This window comes from Bos indicus x Bos taurus, chromosome X (assembly GCF_003369695.1).
Source record: "Bos indicus x Bos taurus breed Angus x Brahman F1 hybrid chromosome X, Bos_hybrid_MaternalHap_v2.0, whole genome shotgun sequence".
NCBI lineage: Eukaryota > Metazoa > Chordata > Mammalia > Artiodactyla > Bovidae > Bos > Bos indicus x Bos taurus.
This window is the reverse complement of record NC_040105.1, coordinates 100,102,963-100,121,839: the sequence shown is the minus strand read 5'-3', so window position 1 is coordinate 100,121,839 and position 18,877 is coordinate 100,102,963. Positions and strand designations below refer to the sequence as shown.

At 40.6% G+C, this 18,877-nt stretch overlaps 1 pseudogene; it reads right to left on the bottom strand.

Moving 5' to 3' along the window:
- LOC113888122 overlaps positions 1–18,471 on the bottom strand; it is a 31,831-nt pseudogene extending 13,360 nt beyond the window's left edge.
- Between the last annotated feature and the right edge of the window lie 406 nt (positions 18,472–18,877).

Below are 18,877 nucleotides of genomic sequence, written 5' to 3'. Positions count from 1 at the left end.
CTATGACCTGGGTTTAATCCCTGGGAACTGAAATGACACAGCCATGTGGCACAGCCAAAAAAAAAAAAACAGAATTTTAATAATATCCCAGAAGCCTTCTTTAGACTTCCTCCTTCTAGTCACTTCAGTTCAGTTCACTTCAGTCACTTAGTCATGTCCAACTCTTTGTGACACCATGGACTGCAGCACACCAGGCCTCCCTGTCCATCACGAACTCCCGGAGCTTACTCAAACTCATGTCCATCGAGTCGGTGATGGATCCAACTATCTCATCCTCTGTTGTCCCTTTCTCTTCCCACCTTCAATCTTTCTGAGCACTAGGGTCTTTTCAAATATGTCAGTTCTTTGCATCAGGTGGCCAAAGTATTGGAGTTTCAGCTTCAGCATCAGTCCTTCCAATGAATATTCAGGACTGATTTCCTTTAGGATAGACTGGTTGGATCTCTTTGCAGTGCAAGGGACTCTCAAGAGTCTTCTCCAATACCACAGTTCAAAAGCATCAATTCTTCAGCGCTCAGCTTTCTTTATGGTCTGACTCTCACACCCATACATGACTACTGGAAAAAACCATAGCTTTGACTAGATGGATCTTTGTTGACAAAGTAACATCACTGTTTTTAATATGCTGTCTAGGTTGGTCACAACTTTTCTTCCAAGAAGCAAGCGTCTTTTAATTTCATGGCTGCAATCACCATCTGCAGTGATTTTGGAGCCCCAAAAAATAAAATCTGTCACTGTTTCCATTGTTTCCCCATCTATTTGCCAAGAAGTAATGGGACCAGATGCCATTACTTAGTTTGCTGAATGTTGAGTTTTAAACCAACTCTTTCACTCTCCTCTTTCACTTTGATCAAGTGGCTCTTTAGTCTTTCACGTTCTGCCATAGGGGTGGTGTCATCTGCATATCTGAGGTTATTGATATTTCTCCTGGCAATCTTGATTCCAGTTTGTACTTCATCCAGCTCAGCATTTCTCATCATGTACTCTGCATATAAGCTAAATAAGCAGGGTGACAATATACAGCCTTGATGTACTCCTTTTCCTATTTGGAACCAGTCTGTTGTTCCATGTCCAGTTCTAACTGTTGCTTCCTGACCTGCATACAGATTTCTCAGGAGGCAGGTAAGGTGGTCTGGTATTCTCATCTCTTTAAGAATTTTCCACAGTTTGTGGTGATCCACAAGGTCAAAGGCTTTGGCGTAGTCAATAAAGAGAATAGATGTTTTCTGGAACTCTCTTTTTTTTCAATGATCCAACGGATGTTGGCAATTTGATCTCTGGTTCCTCCGCCTTTTCTAAATCCAACTTGAATATCTGGAATTTCATGGTTCACATACTGTTGAAGCCTAGCTTGGAGAATTTTGAGCATTACTTTGCTAGCGTGTGAGATGAGTGCAATTCTGTGGTAGTTTGAACATTTTTTGGCATTGCCTTTCTTTGGGATTGGAATGAAAACTGACCTTTTCCAGTCCTGTGGACACTGCGGAGTTTTCCAAATTTGCTGGCAGCTCTTTCACAGGATCATCTTTTAGGATTTGAAATAGCTCAACTGGAATTTCATCACCTCCACTAGCTTTGTGGTGATGCTTCCTAAGGCCTACTTGACTTCACATTCCAGAATGTCAGGCTCTAGGTGAGTGATCACACCATTGTGGTTATCTGGGTATCTAGTTACTAGCACCTCTCCCATAAAAAACATGGATTTCTAAATATAAAATAAAATCTGGATATTTTAGCATTTGTCTATCATCAGTGCCAGAGAAAAATAAAAGTTTTTAAAAAGCAAATAGGAAGGAGAACAGACAAATCTATCATAGAAGAAAATTTCCCAGAACTAAAGAAAGACATGAGTTCTCAGATTTAAGAAGCCCATCAGTTGTCAAGCTCAATATATGGATAAAGACCCACACCAAGACACACTGTTGTGAAATGTCAGAATAAGTGGGAAAAAAAAAAAAAAAGCCTCTTAGCTTCCGGAAAGTAAAACATCGCCCTAAAGGAGCAATAATCAATGACATCTGAATTGCCATAGGCAACTTTGTGAAGGAAGAAGATGAGACAATATTAAAAATTAAGAAAATAAGATTTTTGTTAATGTTTTAGATCATATTTATATTTCTGCACATTACTGAAAAAACAGATTAAAAAGCTTGCATTCCAAAACAAAAATAGTCCATAATCCCATCACTTAACCAGGTCAATGATATGTTTTTAGCCAGGTTTTCTTCTAGTCCTTTTTCATATGCATTTTCAAAGTTAATATATTTGCAATAGTATTAAAGGTAGAAATTATATGTATATCTATATATAGATATAGATATATTGGGGCTTCCCTTGTGGCTCAGCTGGTAATGAATCCACCTGCAATGCAGGAGACCTGGGTTCTATCCCTGTGTTGGGGATACCCCTTGGAAAAGGAAAAGGTTAGCTACTCTAGTATTCAGGCCTGGATAATTTGAAAAGAGCTGGACATATGACTGAGCAAATTTCACTTTCATATTCTACAAGCTTATTTTACAGTACATCACAGGAATTGTTCTAGTTGGTAGTTGGTAGCCTTTCTTTATTTCTCATCTTCCCCCATTTCTTCTCCTTCTCTCTCACTCCCTCCATTCCCAATCCATGGTAACATTACCACTTCTTCTCCCATTCAAGTACTAACAAGGCCTGACCCTGCCAAGCTTCTGAGATCAGACAAGATCAGGTACGTTCAGTGTGGTATGGCCTTAGACTACCACTCTTTCTATCTTTGTTAGTTTTTCAAAATTTCTCAACTCTTCTAGCTTATTTTCTCTACCTCTTAAAAGTTAGAATCAGCCTATCAAACTTCAAAGAAAATTTCGGTTGTCACTGCTATGTTTAAAGTGGATAACCAACCTACTGTATAGCACAGGAAACTCTGTTCAATGTTGTGTGGTAGCCTGGATGGGAGGGAAGACTGGGGGAGAATGGATACATGTGTATGTATGGCTGAGTCTCTTCATTGTTCATCTGAAACTATCACAACATTGTTTGTTAATGGCTGTAATCCCACTACAAAATTCAATGTTTTTTAAAAATTTCTGTTGGGTTTTAATTGGAACTCCATAGGATTTACAGAATAGTTTGATGAGGACTGCCTTCTTTAGAAAACTGAGCCTTTCCATCTAGGGGCATGGCATGTCTTTCCATTTATTGCAGTTATCTTTTGTGTGGAGGAACTCCTAGCATCACTGTCACAGACAAGTGGCCATGTCTATTATTCACATCCTCAATTCAGTTCAGTTCAGTTCAGTCGCTCAGTCATGTTCTACTTTTTGCGACCCCGTGAACTGCAGCACACCAGGTCCATCACCAACTCCCAGAGTCCACCCAAACCCATGTCCATTGAGTCGGTGATGCCATCCAGCCATCTCATCCTCTGTTGTCCCTTTCTCCTTCTGCCCTCAATCTTTCCCAGCATTAGGGTCTTTTCAAATGAGTCAGCTCTTCGCATGAGATGGCCAAAGTATTGGAGTTTCAGCTTCAGCATCAGTCCTTCCAATGAACACCCAGGACTGATCTCCTTTAGGATGGACTGGTTGGATCTCCTTGCAGTCCAAGGGACTCTCAAGAGTCTTCTCCAACACCACAGTTCAAAAGCATCAATTTTTTGGTGATCAGCTTTCTTTATAGTCCAACTCTCACATCCATACATCACCACTGGAAAAACCATAGCCTTGACTAGATGGACCTTTGTTGGCAAAGTAATGTCTCTGCTTTTTAATATGCTGTCTAGGTTGGCCATAAGTTTCCTTCCAGGGAGTAAGTGTGTAAGTCTTTCAATTTCATGTAAGTAAGTAAGTCTTTTAATTTCATGGCCGCAATCACCATCTGCAGTGATTTTGGAGCCCAGAAAAATAAAGTCAGCCACTGTTTCCACTGTTTCCCCATCTATTTGCCATGAAATGATGCACATCCTATGACTCAACAATTCCTTTTCATCAACTTTGGAGTAATATCCATACTTAAACGTGCCCTACAGTATTCTCTATAGTAGGGAAAAAGGGAAATAACCTAAATGTCCATCGATAAGGGGATGGATAAAGAACATATTTCCATCCATTGTTCAACAAATCACATCACAAAACACATTTATATTCATGTAAAGCACACATGCATGTACACAAAACACACATTTTTACCACCCATCAACTTTAAAATCTTGAACATACCTAATACTTACTTCACTTCATTGTTATTTTTCTGATTTCTGAGAGGATTAAACGGATTAATACTTCTAAAGTCCTTAAAGCACTGGCTGGTACAAAGTAATTGCACTCAATGCTAGCTGAAGTAATTGCATTCAATGCTGTGTGTGTGTGTGTGTGTGTGTGTTAGTTGTGTCCTACTCTTTGTGACCCCAAGGACTGTAGCCTACCAGGGTCCCCTGTCCATGGAATTCTCCAGGCAAGAATCCTGAAGTGGGTGGCCATTTCCTTCTCCAGAGGATCTTGCTTACCAAGGGATCAAAACCTGGTAACCTGCATTGCAGGCAGGTTCTTTACCATCAAAGCCACCAGGAAAGCCCTGCAAGCTGCTATTATTGTTATTATTATTATTATTAGTCTTAGTTATATTTAACAGATAATTCATTAACTAACCACCTTGCGTGAGGAACCCCACTATCCATTGGTGACACAGAAACGAAAAAGAATCTGTCCCCATCATTGAAAAAGCTTACACAATGTGGAACAAATAGACACATATGTCTGCAATGGCCATATAATGTGGTAAGCACTTTGAAAGAATAATTGGGGAGTGCTGTGAGCATACAGAGGAGGCTCACTCAACACAGGATTGGAGCAGGATGGTGGAAGAGTGGGGCATTTTTTATATGGAAAATTCTAATGACAACTTTCTTTCCATCCCCTGTCCTTGTTAAAGGAGAGAAAGTCCTTCGTACATTATTTATTCCTCTCCAAACCTAAAAGTACCCACCACAATTTATGTTACCACAAGATTTTCTGATTACCGCTCAAGCTTGGCAACCAAAGGTAACCATTATGAGACATGACAGGGTTGTTCAGCAGAACAAGTTGGGAAACAACTATAAATCTTGCTGTCAAGCTCACAAGGAATTGACTTTATTCTGCAGGGTGCCAGCCTTTCATAACATAGTTTCCACATTCAGAGAGCATTTTATGGTAAGCTTCCAAACATTGTGTTGCACAACAAATATCTAAATCCTTTGCCAAGGGTTTAATATTGTATAAACTCAAGATAAACATGAGTCAGCATTGCATCACTGTTTTTTTAAAGGGGGTAGGCCATGACAGTGGCATGTATTAACTAGAGTATATTAACTAGGAACCATTAGGTAAGTTTCCAACTTGGATCACACTCTTACAAGATTCAGTCTGAAAATTCAAGAAAGAGATGGAAAATCTGATACTGATTAAAAGACCAACCTATAAGACAGTGATGAATTAAAGGAATATGGAATGTTTTTGAACTAATTCAATAAGAACTGTTCACTCTAGGACAAACAAAAGTAAGAGATTTTCTGCCCATAAAAGCTCATGGTCTAGTCAGAAAAACAAAGTGCTAGCACAGAAAATGTTATGCTATAAAGTCTTTTACAATATGAACTTTAAGTATAGGCTAGAGCAAGTGGTATTTTAGCTAGATTTTTAACAAGGATTACACATCCCTCGTGAAAAACTTGTCATGGCCTCTTATTGCTGACAGGATAAATCTGCTTTTCTCACCTTGTCCCACAGACTATACCCAATGGTAATCTTCTAGTCTAACTAGAGTGGCTTAAGCAGTATGCTCCAAGTTTCCCATCTGGAATACTCTTCTGTACAAAACCTAACCATGGGGAGCCATGTTGATCCCATCTCTTCCATGGAACCTTTGTTGATCAGAACAGAAAACATGCAAAGTTCCCTATCATGGTCAGAATAGGCCTTCAACACTTGGACTGCATCCTAATTGAATTAGTTTATGTCTCTAAGGAAAGCAAGGGTCAACCACTAAAAGGATAACATCTAAAAAGCTGGAACAGCTAGCTTTGTCAAATAGCACTTTCCTGGGGAGAGGAAGACTTGGGAAGACTTGAATATTTTTATTTCCTAAAGCAAGACATTCTTCATGGGGAGAGGATGGAAGGGCTTTCAGCCAATCAGTTCAGTTTACTCCCTCAGTCACGTCCAACTCTTTGCAACCCCATGGACTGGAGGAAGCCAGGCTTCCCTGTCCATCACCAACTCCCGGAACTTGCTCAAACTCATGTCCATCGACTCAGTGATGCCATCCAACAATCTCATCTTCTGTCGTCCTTTTCTCCTCCTGCCTTCAGTCTTTCCCAGCATCAGGGTCTTTTCCAAGGAGTCAGTCCTTTACATCAGGTGGCCAAAGTATTGGAGTTTCAGCTTCAATATCAGTCCTTCCAATGAACACCCAGGACTGATCTCCTTTAGGATGGACTGGTTGGATCTCCTTGCAGTCCAAGGGACTCTCAAGAGTCTTCTCCAACACCACAGTTCAAAACCATCAATTCTTCAGTTCTCAGCTTTCTTTATAGTCCAACTGTCACATCCATACATGACTACTGGAAAAACCATAGCTTTAACTGGATAGACCTTAGTTGAAAAAGTAATATCACTGTTTTTAATATGCTGTCTAGGTTGGTAACAACTTTTCTTCCAAGAACCAAGCATCTTTTAATTTCATGGCTTCAGTCACCATCTGCAGTGATTTTAGAGTCCAAAAAAATATAGTCAGCCACTGTTTCCATTGTTTCCCCATCTGTTTGCCACAAAGTGATAGAACCAGATGCCGTGATCTTAGTTTTCTGAAAGATGAACTTTAAGCCAACTTTTTCACTCTCCTCTCTCACTTTCATCAAGAGGCTCTTCAGTTCTTCTTTGCTTTCTGCCATAATGGTGGTGTCATCGGTATAATCTCAGGTTATTGATATTTCTCCCAGCAATCTTGATTCCAGCTTGTGCTTCATCCAGCCCAGCATTTCTCATGATGTACTCTGCATATAAGTTAAATAAGCAGGGTGACAATATAGACTCTTGATGTACTCCTTTCACAGATTGAAACCGGTCTGTTGTTCCATGTTCAGTTCTAACTGTTGCTGCTTGACCTGCATACAGATGTCTCAGGAGTCAGGTCAGGTGATCTGGTATTCCCATCTGTTTAAGAATATTCCACAGTTTGTTGTGATCTACACAGTCAAAGGCTTTGGCATAGTCAATAAAGCAGAATTAGTTATTTTTCTGGAACTTCCTTGCTTTTTCTATGATCCAACAGATGTTGGCAATTTGATCTCTGGTCCCTCTGCCTTTCTAAATCCAGCTTGAACATCTGGAAGTTCACACTTCACATACTTTTGAAGCCTGGCTTGGAGAATTTTGAGCATTATTTAGCTAGCATGTGAGATGAGTGCAATTCTGTGGTCATTTGAACATTCTTTGGTATTGCCTTTATTTTTATTTTTTTATTTTATTTTTTTTTAATTTTATTTTATTTTTAAACTTTAACTGACCTTTTCTGGTCCTGTGGACACTGCTGAATTTTCCAAATTTTCTGGCATATGAGTGCAGCACTTTCACACCATCATCTTTCAGGATTTGAAATAGCTCAAATGGAATTCCATCACCTCCACTAGCTTTGTTCATAGGGATGCTTCCTAAGGCCCAATTGACTTCACATCCTAGGATGTCTGGCTCTGGGGAGTAATCACACCATTGTGGTTATCTGGGTCATGAAGATATTTTATGTATAGTTCTTCTGTGCATTTTTGACACCTCTTAATATCTTCTGCTTCTGTTAGGTCCATACTATTTTGTCTTTTATTGTGCCCATCTTTGCATGAATGTTCCCTTGGTATCTCTAATTTTCTTGAAGAGATCTCTAGTCTTTGCTGTTCTATTGTTTCCTCTATTTCTTTTCATTGATCACTGAGGGAGGCTTTATTATCTCTCCTTACTATTCTTTGGAACTCTGCATTCAATTGGTATCTTTCCTTTTCTCCTTTGCCTTTAGCTTCTCTTTTTTTTTCTCAGCTGTTAGTAAGGTCTCCTCAGATGACCTTTTTGCCTTTTTACATTTCTTTTTCTTGGGGATGGTTTTGTACAATGTACAAGAACTCCTGTATAATGTCATGAACCTCTGTCCATAGTTCTTCAGGCACTCTGTCTATCAGATCTAGTCCCTTAAATCTATTTCTCACTTCCACTTGATAATCATAAGAGATTTGATTTAAGTCATACCTGAATGGTCTAGTGGTTTTCCCTACATTCTTCAGTTTAAGTCTAAATTTGGCAATAAGGAGTTCATGATGTGAGCCACAGTCAGTTTCTGGTCTTGTTTTTGCTGCCTCTATAGAGCTTCTCCATCTTTGGCTGCAAAGAATATTGACCATCTAGTTATGTCCATGTATATAGAGTGTTCTCTTGTGTTGTTGGAAGAGGGTGTTTTGTATAACCAGTGCATTTTCTTGGCAAAACTCTGTTAGCCTTTACCCTGTTTCATTTTGTACTCTGAGACCAAATTTGCCTGTTACTCCAGGTATCTCTTGACTTCCTACTTTTGCATTCCAGTCCCCTATGATGAAAAGCATGTCTTTTGGGGGTGTTAGTTCTAAAAGGTCTTGTAGGTCTTCATAGAACCGTTCAACTTCAGTTTCTTTGGCATTACTGGTTGGGGCATAGACTTGGATTACTGTGATATTGAATGATTGGCCTTGGAAACAGAGATCATTCTGTAGTTTTTGAGACTGCATCCAAGTACTGCATTTCAGAATCTTTTGTTGACTATGAGGGCTACTCCATTTTGCCTAAGGAATTTTTACCCATAGTAGTAAATATAATGGTCATCTGAATTAAATTCGCCCATGCCAGTCCATTTTAGTTCACTGATTCCTAAAATGTCAATGTTCATTCTTGCCATCTCCTGTTTGACCACTTCCAATTTACCTTGATTCATGGACTTGACATTCCAGGTTCCCATGCAATATTGTTCCTTGCAGCTTTGAATTTTACTTCCACCACCAGTCACATCCACAACTGGGCATTGTTTTTGCTTTGGCTCAGCCTCTTCCTTCTTTCTGGAGTTATCCACTCTTCTCCAGTAGCATACTGGGCACCTACAGACCTGTGGAGTTCATCTTTCAGTGTCATATCCTTTTGCCTTTTCATACTGTTCATGGGGTTCTCAAGGTAAGAATGCTAAAGTGATTTGCCATTTCCTTCTCCAGTAGACCATGTTTTATCAGAAATATCCACCATGACCTGCCCATTTTGGGTGGCCCTACATGGCATAGCTCATAATTTCATTGAGTTAGGCAAGATTGTGGCCCATGTGATAAGTTTATTTAGTTTTCTGTGATTGTAGTTTTTCATTCTGTCTGCCGTCTGATGAATGAGGATAAGAGGCTTGTGCAACCTTCCTGATGGGAGAGACTGGCTGTGGGGATACTGTGTCTTATTCTGGTGGGCAAGGCCATGTTCAGTTAATCTTTAATCCAATTTTCTGGTGATGGGTGGGGCTGTGTTCCCTCTCTGCAGTTTGGCCTGAGGCCAAACTATGGTAGGCATAATGGTGACCTCCTTCAAAAGTACTTATGCTAGCATACCGGGCTTCCCAAGCCTGTTGTAGTCAGTGTCCCTAACCCTGTGGTAGGCCACTGTCAAGCCACACCTCTACCAGAAACTCCCAAGCATATACAGGGATGTTTGTTTCAGTCTCTGATGGGGTCACTGCTCCTTTCTCCTGCAACCTGGTGTCCACAAGGTTTTGTTCGTGCCCTACAAGAGTCTCTGTTTCCCTAGTCTTGTGAAAGTTCTGTAATCAAGTCCTGCTGACCTTCATACTCAAATTCCCTGGGAATACTCAGTCACTTTGCCAGATCCCAGGGTTAGGATGTCTGTTGTGGGGCCTAGAACTTTTGAAGTAGCATAAGAACCTCTTTGGTATAATTGTTCTCCAGTTTGTGAGTTGCCTGCCTGGCTACTCTATAGTGGCACTAATGATGACCTCCTCCAAGAGGACTTATGCCACATGCTGCATCGCCTAGGACTGATGTTGCTAGAGCTTCTGTCCTCATGGTAGGCCACTGCTGACTCATACCTCCATAGGAGACCCTCAAACACTCAAAGGCAGGTCTGTCTCTATTTTTGTGGGTGCCTGCTCCTTTGCCTTGGTCCTGGTGTGCACAAGGTTTTGTTTGTGCCCTCCAAGCATCTCTGGTGGGTGTGAAGTTTGATTTTAAACACAATTGCACCCCTCCTACCATCTTGTTGTGGCTTCTCCCTTGCCCTTGGCCATGGGGTATCTTTTTTTGATGGGTTCCAACATTAACCTGTCAATGATTGTTCAGCAGCTAGTTGCAATTTTGGTGTTCTCATAGGAGGAAAATGAGTAGTAATGTGTATCTATTAATCCCCCAAAAAATATTTTTTAAAAAGTTCCTGGCCAAGCCATTTGCTATCCTCACTGAATACAGAAAAAAATGAAACAAATTAGCATTTTACCAGAAAGGTTTTAGATGACACATAAAGAAGGAAGAACTGTGGTAAACCTTAGACAGTGTTACCAAAGGAACTGGCACAACAGGGAATCTCTAAAAATAATATTAATACAAATTAGTCTTAACTATTTAAAGAGATTGTGATGGGTGTCCAAGAAATGTCCTGGATAATTCCTTAAAGTTGCTTTCATTTTCAAACCCATGAATTCATCAGACAACTTGTTTTTCTCCATGTATAAGCTCCATACCTCTAATAAAGAAGTTCTAAAAAGGAATGATAACATTTTGTTTAAAAATAATTGATACTTCAAATTATATCATATATACTAATTTATATATTTTCGTGCTTGGTCAAAACAGACTGCATAAAATAATGATTTTTTAAAAATTATTCTGCAATGGGTAACTGTAATGGATAACTAAAATTTAATCCAAATTTGATGGCTTTAGCCTTAGGTCTTATAAATTTCCATTTGGCCATTTATGATGAAAGATTTAGAGGAAAGAGAATAGGTTATAAATATTTCAGAGGTGGAATATGAAGAATGTCAAATAAGTGAATTGCCTGTCTTCATTACAGCAACAAAGTTGTGATGTAAAGCCTGGTCCACTGGAGAAGGGAATGGCAAACCACTTCAGTATTTTTGCCTTGAGAACCACATGAACAGTATGAAAAGGCAAAATGATAGGATACTGAAAGAGAAACTCCCCAGGTCAGTAGGTGCCCAATATGCTACCAGAGATCAGTGGAGAAATAACTCCAGAAAGAATGAAGGGATGGAGCCAAAGCAAAAACAATACCCAGTTGTGGATGGGACTGGTGATAGAAGCAAGATCCAATGCTGTAAAGAGCAATATTGTATAGGAACCTGGAAGGTCAGGTCTATGAATCAAGGTAAATTGGAAGTGATCAAACAGAGATGGCAAGAGTGAACGTCAACATTCTAGGAATCAGCGAACTAAAATGGACTGGAACAGGTGAATTTAACTCAGCTGACCATTATATCTACTACTTTGGGCAGGAATCCCTCAGAAGAAATGGAGTGGCCATCATGGTCAACAAAAGAGTCTGAAATGCAGTACTTGGATGCAATCTCAAAAACGACAGGATGATCTCTGTTCGTTTCCAAGGCAAACCATTCAATATCACAGTAATCCAAGTCTATGCCCCAACCAGTAATGCTGAAGAAGCTGAAGTTGAATGGTTCTATGAAGACCTACAAGACCTTTTAGAACTAACACCCCAAAAAGATGTCCTTTTCATTATAGGGGACTGGAATGCAAAAGTAGGAAGTCAAGAAGCACCTGGAGTAACAGGAAGATCTGGCCTTGGAATATGGAATGAAGCAGGGCAAAGACTAATAGAGTTTTGCCAAGAGAATGCAGTGGTCATAGCAAACACTCTCTTCCAACAACACAAGAGAAGACTCTACACATGGACATCACCAGATGGTCAACACTGAAATCAGATTGATTATATTCTTTACAGCCAAAGATGGAGAAGCTCTATGCAGGCAGCAAAAACAAGACTGGGAGCCAATTGTGGCTCGGATCATGAACTCCTTATTGCCAAATTCAGACTTAAATTGAAGAAAGTAGGGATAAACCACTAGACCCTTCAGCCATGACCTAGATCAAATCCCTTATGATTATACAGTGGAAGTGAGAAATGGATTTAAGGGCTAGATCTGATAGATAGAGTGCCTGATGAACTACGGACAGAGGTTCGTGACATTGTACAGGAGACAGGGATCAAGATCATCCCCACTGAAAAGAAATGCAAAAAAGAAAATTGGCTGTCTGGCGAGGACTTACAAATAGCTGTGAAAAGCAAAGGAGAAAAGGAAAGATATAAACGTCTGAATGCAGAATTCCAAAGAATAGCAGGAAGAGATAAGAAAGCCTTCCTTAGTGATCAATGCAAAGAAATAGAGGAAAACAACAGAATGGGAAAGACTAGAGATCTCTTCAAGAAAATTAGAGATACCAAAGGAATATTTCATGCAAAGATGGGCTCGACAAAGGACAGAAACTGTATGGACCTAATAGAAGCAGTTTTGTCAACAAAGGTCCATCTAGTCAAGACTATGGTTTTTCCAGTGGTCATGTATGGATGTGAGAATTGGACTGTGAAGAAAGCTGAGCACTGAAGAATTGATGCTTTTGAACTGTGGTGTTGGAGAAGACTCCTGAGTGTCCCTTGGACTGCAGGGAGATCCAACCAGTCCATTCTAAAGGAGATCAACCCTGGGATTTCTTTGGAAGGAATGATGCTAAAGCTGAAATTCCAGTACTTTGGCCACCTCATTCGAAGAGTTGACTCATTGGAAAAGACTCTGATGCTGGGAGGGACTGGGGGCAGGAGGAGGAGGGTACGACAGAGGATGAGATGGCTGGATGGCATCACCGACTCGATGGACGTGACTTTGGGTGAACTCCAGGAGATGGTGATGGGCAGGGAGGCCTGGCCTGCTGCGATTCATGGGGTCGCAAAAAGTTGGACATGACTAAGTGACTGAACTGAACTGAACTGAACTGAATCTACTAATACAGTATAGAGGCTTCTCTGGTAGCTCAGCTGGTAAAGAATTCACCTGCAATTCAGGAGACCCTGGTTCGATTCCTGGGTTGGGACGATCCCCTGGAGAATGGGTAGGCTACCAACTCCAGTATTCTTGGGCTTCCCTGGTGTCTCAATTGGTAGAGAATCTGCCTGCAATGTGGTAAACCTGGGTTAGATCCCTGGGTTGGAAAGATCACCTAGAGAAGGGAATGGCTACCCACTCCAGTATTCTGGCCTGGAGAATTCCATGGATTTATACTCCATGGAATTGCAAAGAGTTGGACACGAGTGAGCGACTTTCACTTTAATACGTACGTAGTTATTTTCATCTATATTTTGAAGTTAATATACCTTGTTCACATTTAAGGACCAGACTTATGCTGAATATAAAATGCATTGAGTAGGTATATGGTTAAGGGTCTTAATTTAAAACAGCAAAAAATGACACTGGTTAATATAAGCAAGCATGGAGTTTATTGGAAGAATGCTAGATATTTCACAGAATTCATAGTAAGATCAAAAACCTAGGATCAGTATGCAGTCAGGAACCAGAGGAAGATAGAGGTTAGCACTACAGTTTATATAATGCCGTTGGAACAGTCTGGTGACCACAGTGCATGGACTACTGCCATTGAATACTGGATATTGCAGCCAGCATCCACTGTTAGAACTCTTCCCTGTTTCTTTTTCTTTGTTTTAGATTCCTAGTCCCTGGTAGGAGAATCTGATACGTTTAGTGTCAGTTATGTATCTAAAGGGCTCCCCTGGTGGCTTAGTGGTAAAGAATTCGCCTGCCAAGCAGGAGACAGGAGTTTGATCCCTGGGTCTGGAAGATCCCCTGGTAAAGGAAATGGCAACCTACTCCAGTATTCTTCAAGAGTCAGACAGGACTTAGCGTATAAACAGCAACAAAAATATCCAAGACCTAATTCTCCAGAACCTCTGGACATGCTGTCTTAACATGATGAAAGCAAATTTGCAGCTGTGGTTCAGGTAAGGATCTTGTAGGGGCTTTCTCAGTGGTAAAGAATCTGCCTGCCAATGCAGAAGATGCAGGTTTGATCTGTGGTTCAGGAAGTTCCCTGAAGAAGGGAATGGCTACCCAATCCAGTACTCTTGTTGTTGTTTAGTCACTAAGTCGTGTCTGACTCTTTGCAACCCCATGGACTGCAGCACGTCAGGCTTCCCCGTCTTTCTTCTTCTCCTCATGTCTGGAATCATTTCCAGCATCAGGATCTTTTCCAATGAGTCACCTGTTCGCATCAAGTGGCCAAATATTGGAGCTTCAGCTTCAGCATCAGTATTCTTGCCTGGAAAATCCCATGGACAGAAGAGCATGGCAGACTACGTGGGGTTGAAAGAGTCAGACATGACTTAGCAACTACACAATAACAACAGTGCATCTAAAAATTAGGGTTTAGGGACTTCCTTGGCAGTCCAGTGACTAAGACTTGGCACTCCCTTGTCAGGGAACTAGATCCCACATGCCAAAACTAGGAGTTCACATTTTGTGATTAAAGATCCTGCATGACAAAATGAAGATTAAAGATCCCCTGTGCCACAACTAAGACCCAGTGCATACAAGTAAATACATACATAATAAAACCAAATAAAAAAAGTTTAGAATTAGAGATAGTATCTTGCCTTTTTAGTTTCTTTCAGTTCAGTCGCACAGTCATATCTGACTCTTTGCGACCCCATGAATCGCAGCACTCTAGGCCTTCCTGTCCATCACCATCTCCCGGAGTTCACTCAAACTCACATCCATCGAGTCGGTCATGCCATCCAGCCATCTCATCCCCTGTCGTCCCCTTTTCCTCCTGCCCCCAACCCCTCTCAGCATCAGAGTCTTTTCCAATAAGTCAACTCTTAGCATGAGGAGGCCAGAGTACTGGAGTTTCAGCTTCAGCATCATTCCTTCCAAAGAAATCCCAGGGCTGATCTCCTTTAGAATGGACTGGTTGGATCTCCTTGCAGTCCAAGGGACTCTCAAGAGTCTTCTACAACACCACAGTTCAAAAGCATCAATTTTTCAGCGCTCAGCTTTCTTCACAGTCAAACTCTCACACCCATACATGACCACTGGAAAAACCATAGCCTTGACTAGATGAACCTATGTTGGCAAAGTAATGTCTCTGCTTTTCAATATGCTATCTAGGTTGGTCATAACTTTTCTTCCAAGTAGTAAGCGTCTTTTAATTTTATGGCTGCAGTCAACATCTGCAGTGATTTTGGAGCCCAAAAAAATATAGTCTGACACTGTTTCCACTGTTTCCCCATCTATTTCCCATGAAGTGATGGGACCAGATGCCATGATCTTCGTTTTCTGAATGTTGAGCATTAAGACAACTTTTTCACTCTCCTCTTTCACTTTCATCAAGAGGCTTTTTAGTTCCTCTTCACTTTCTGCCATAAGGGTGGTGTCATCTGCATATCTGAGGTTATTGATATTTCTCTGGCAATCTTGATTCCAGCTTGTGCTTCTTCCAGCCCAGCATTTCTCATGATGTACTCTGCATATAAATTAAATAAGCAGGGTGGGAAGGCAAAGAAAGGCTTTATTTTCTTCAATCATAAAGCAAAAACTTGGGCTGGACAGTCACAAAACATATGCAAGAAAAACTCCCCGTAAAAGTAAAGCAAAAACTAAAGTTGGCAACAGATGACTTTAATCATGTTTGATGATTTTCAATAGACTGCATTGTATGGGAAATTGCCTGTGAACCAGCCAAGGCACAGAGAATTTCCTGGGAGAAATTTCTGGACAGAGACATACCACAGAGATATTGGTTCCAGACCACCACAATAAAGCAAATATGACAATAAAATAGGGCACATGACATTTTGGTTTCCCCATGCATGTAAAAGTTATATTTACACTGTTTTATATTATGTATGTAATAGTATTATGTCTAAAAACCGTACATATCTTAATTTTAAAGTGCTTTATTGCTAAAAAGTGCTAAACTCATCTGAGCCTTCAGTGAGTTATAATCTTTTTGCTGGTAGAGGGTCTTGCCTTGATATTGATGGCTGCTGACTGATCAGGGGTGGTGGTTGCTGAAGTTTGTAGTGGCTCTGGCAATTCCTTAAGACAACAATGAAAATTTCCACACAGATTGTCTCTTCCTTTCATGATTTATTTTTTTAATTAATTTATTTATTTTAATTGGAGGCTAATTACTTTACAATATTGTAGTGGTTTTGCCATACATCAACATGAATCAGACATGGGTGTACAGGTGTCCCCCCATTCTTAACCCCCCTCTTACCTCCCTCCCAACCCCATTCCTATGGATTGTCCCAGAGCACCAGCTTTAAGTGCTCTGTAACATGCAGTGATATTTTATAGCATATTACCCCTAGAACTACTTTCAAAATTAGCATCAGTCCTCTCAAACCCTCCCATTGCTTTATCAACTAAGTTTTTTGCTGTATTCTAAATCGTTTGTTGTCATTTCAACCATCTTCATAGCATCTTCACCCGAAATATTCAAGTCAGGAAACCACATTTTTTGTTCATCCATGGAAGCAACTCCTCATCTGTTAGCTTTATCATGTGTTAGTCACACAGTCATGTCCGACTGTGATGCCATGGACTGAAGCCCACCAGGCTCCTCTGTCCATGGGATTCTCCAGGTGAGAATATTGGAATGGGCTGCCATTCCCTTCTCCAGAGGATCTTCCCAGTCCAGTGACTGAACCCAGGTCTCCCGTGTTGCAGGCAGATTCTCTACTGTCTGAGCCACCAGGGAAGCCCTGGTATAAGACTGAAATTCAACCTGCACATAAAGGTGGACTGGTTTGCCTTTATCATGAGATTGCCACAAATCAGTCACATCTTCAGGTTCCACTTCTAGTTCTCTTCCTATTTCCACTATATCTGCAGTGACTTCCTCCACTGAAGCCTTGAACTCCTCAAAGTCATTCATGAGGGTTGCATCAGCTTCTTCCAAACTCCTGTGAACTTTGATGTTTTGACCTTTTCCCATGAATCCTGAATGTTTTTCATGGCATCTAGAAGGATGAGTACTTTCCAGAATGTTTTAAAATTACATTGCCCAGATCTGTTAGAGGAATCACTGTCTATGGCAGCTATATCCTTATGAAATGTATTTCTTAAATAAGATTTGAAAGTTGAAATTACCTCTTGATCCATGGCCTGCAGAATGGACACTGTGTTTGAAGCATGGGGGAAAAAAATGTATCTCATTGTACATCTTCACCAGAGCTCTTGAGTTACTAGGTGCACTGTCAATGAGCAGTAGTATTTTGAGAGGAATCTTTTTTCTGAGCAGAATTTCTTAACAATGCAATTAAAATACTCAGTAAACAATGTGGTAAAATGATATTCTCTCATCCAGATCCTGCTGTTCCACTTATAGAACATAGACACAGTAGATTTAGCATTCTTCTTCTTTTTCTGGCTTCACAGTACAGCATGTGGGATCTTAAATCCTGAACCAGGGTTCAAACCCATACCCCCTGCAGTGGAAAAATGGAGTCTAAACCACCAGACCACCAGGGAAGTCCCCAGATTTTGTGTTATTCTTAAGAGCCTTAGGGTTTTCAGAGTAGTAAATGAACACTGACTTCAGTTAAAATCACTAGCTGCATATTAGCCCCTGACAAGAGAGCCAGCCTCTCCTTTAAAGCTTTGAAGCCAAGCATAGACTTCTCCTCTCCAGCTATGAAAGTCTTAGATGGAATGTTCTTTCAATATAAGGATGCTTTGTCTACACTAAAAATCTGTTGTTTAGTGTAGCCTCTCTCATAAATGATATTATACATCTTCTGAAGAACTTGCTGCAGCTTCTACACCAGCACTTACTGGTTCATCTTGCACTTTGATGTTATAGAAATGGCTTCTTTCCTTCAATCTCATGAACCAAAATTAGCTTCAAAATTTGCTTCTTCAGCTTCCTCACTTCTCTCAACCTTTATAGAATTGAAGGGAGTTAGTGACTTCTTCTGGATTTTGTTATGCCTTATGGGGAGTATTGTAGCTGGTGTGATCTTCTATCCAGACCACTAAATTGTTCTCTATTTCAGCAATAAGGGTATTTCAATTTCTTATCATCCGTGTGATAAGCACAAAGAGCATTAATTTCCTTCAAGAACTTTTCCTTTACATTCACAACCTGGCTAACTTTTGGGTACAAGAGATCTAGCCTTCAGTCTATCTCAACTTTCCACATGCCTTCCTCACTAAGCTTAATCATTTCTACTTTTAAAGTGATAGATTTTTTTATTCTTCCTTTCACATGACACTTAGAGGCCATTGTAGGCTTAATTTCAATTCATAGGTCTAATTTAAATATCGCTGTGTCTTAGGGAATAGGAAGACCCAAGGAGATGGAGAGAGACAGGAGAACAACCAGTCAGAACACACAAAACATTTTTTGGTTAAGTTTCACCATCTTATATGGGTGTAGTTCAGTTCAGTTCAGTCACTCAGTCGTGTCTGATTCTTTGCGACCCCATGAACCACAGCACACCAGACCTCCCTGTCCGTCATTAACTCCTGGAGTTTACCCAAACTCATGTCCATTGAGTCGGTGATACCATCCAACCATTTCATCCTCGGTCATCCCCTTCTCCTCCTGCCCTCAACCTTGCCCAGCATCAGGGTCTTTTGAAATGAGTCAGCTTTTCACATCAGGTGGCCAAAGTATTGGAGTTTCAGCTTCAACATCAGTCCTTCCAATGAACTCTCAGGACTGATCTCTTTTAGGATGGACTGGTTGGATCTCCTTGCAGTCCAAGGGACTCTCAAGAGTCTTCTCCAACACCACAGTTCAAAACCATCA